This window comes from Rhinopithecus bieti, unplaced genomic scaffold, assembly GCF_001698545.2.
Source record: "Rhinopithecus bieti isolate Rb0 unplaced genomic scaffold, ASM169854v2 scaffold_6906, whole genome shotgun sequence".
Taxonomy (NCBI): Eukaryota; Metazoa; Chordata; class Mammalia; order Primates; family Cercopithecidae; genus Rhinopithecus; species Rhinopithecus bieti.
This window is the reverse complement of record NW_016805194.1, coordinates 64,025-66,060: the sequence shown is the minus strand read 5'-3', so window position 1 is coordinate 66,060 and position 2,036 is coordinate 64,025. Positions and strand designations below refer to the sequence as shown.

At 36.3% G+C, this 2,036-nt stretch overlaps 1 protein-coding gene across 1 annotated transcript in view; it reads right to left on the bottom strand.

The window, feature by feature from the left end:
- RFX3 (regulatory factor X3) overlaps positions 1 to 2,036 on the bottom strand; it is a gene marked incomplete at its 5' end in the record, with an annotated part of 147,816 nt that overhangs the window by 128,269 nt on the left and 17,511 nt on the right. The window lies entirely within an intron of this gene.

Below are 2,036 nucleotides of genomic sequence, written 5' to 3'. Positions count from 1 at the left end.
CAGCTGGAAACCATCATTCTTAGCAAACTATCACAAGAACAGAAAACCAAACACCGCATATTCTCACTCATAGGTGGGAACTGAACAATGAGATTACTTGGAGGGAAAGGGAACATCACACACCGGGGCCTATCATGGGGAGGGGGGAGGGGGGAGTGACTGCATTGGGAGTTATACCTGATATAAATGACGAATTGATGGGTGCTGACGAGTTGATGGGTGCAGCACACCAACACGGCACAAGTATACATATGTAACAAACCTGCACGTTATGCACATGTACCCTAGAACTTAAAGTATAAAAAAAAAAAAAAAAAAAAAAAAGTTTTTCACCAGAGGGAAAAACACAGCAAAACAAATAAGAAAGCTATGTGAATTCCACATCAGCAGCATCTCAATTCAGTTTCATTCATTTTTTTCCCTGTGTACCTAAAGCCATCAAGTAGTCAGCTCCTCTCTCACCTATCATTCAATGCTAGTCTTTAATTCACTCAACAAATATAGACTGAGCACCTATCATGTGCCACTGTTCTAGGTATTAGAGAGAGAACAGGATGCAAACAAACCAGGTCCCTGCCCACATGAAGCTTACATTCTAGTGGGGGAGAGACAAGTGATCAGTTAAGAATGATAGTCAAGAGAATGACAGATAGTCATACATGTTATGGAAGAAACGTGGTCTCTCTTAGAGAATACCAGAGAAATATGTACACCAATATGCTTCTGAAGCTAAAGTCACAGAAAACTTATCTGGTCAATAGTAAGAATGAGGAGAAGCAAATAAGATAGGAAGAGAAAAGAATATAGAGTCAGAGAAGCCAGAAAAAGACACTGATTTAAGGATAGAGTGGTTGACTGGTTGATGGCTAGAGATGAAGTAAATTTAATCTAGAAGGATGTCTGTTAGATTTAACAACTGAAGGTCATCAATGACCTTGATAAGGGCAATTGCATTGTAATGTGGAGAAGCAAGCAAGCTTGGAAGGGGTTGAAGAGTATGTGTTAAGCAGTATCTCAATTCAGTTTCATTCATTTTATCTCTGGTACTTAAAGCCACCAAGTAGTCACCTCCTGTCTCACCCACCATTAAATGCTAATCTTTATTTAACTCATTCAGCAAATACAGATTGAGCACCTATCATGGGCCATTGTTTTAGGTATTAGAGAACAGGGTGCCCTTTCATAGTCTTTTCCACAGAAGGGCAGTCCTCTCTCCAAGAGAAATTTCTAAGTAACCAGCCATATACAATTACTGAAATCTAAATGGCAAGTGGATTCAAAAACCAACTCCTATACCAGTCGGAATGTGTACATAAGTAGAAGCATAAATGAATTAAGCACCTCCGCATCTCAATTACAGAATTCCATGTAACCATTTCTCTTAGGGACACAGCATTTGAATAATAATAAGAAAGCATAATTTCACCTGCAAATACTGAAATTTCATATTCCACTTACAGAGGAAGAGACTGAAGAAATATTCCTTTTATGGTTCCTTATTAATCATTTAAAGTGTATGGGAAAATAATTAGATGACTTCAAAATGCACTAATACATGATTTTCAAGAGATGACTATAGGTATAGTACTTTAAAATGGATTTTAAATTATTCAATGTCAATATATATTAGTGTACCACTTCCCAAAGCATAACATGTGATTTTATTAGATATTATTCAGGTAAAAGTGTTCTGTGGTTCTGTACATTTCTATAGGACTTTTCAGAGCTTTTAAAAGGGTAACAGGAATTGAGTGTTCTAAAGAGAAAGTGAATCACATAGTGTTTCCCTGCTTGTGTAACCACAGAACTCTTAAGGGACTAATGTATAATGGATCATGGTATGAGAAGTTATGTATTGGAGTTGAGAAATCTATAATCTAAACAGGAACACTACTAGAACAGATATACACACAATGAATAATTTTGCGTTTTAAAACACTGATTATCTCTAAACAGTGGGCAAGCTTCAAAGAGTGGTTTTATAAGAAAATCCTTTAAAATAAAGATTTCTTTTCTTTTCTTTTTTTTTTTTGAGA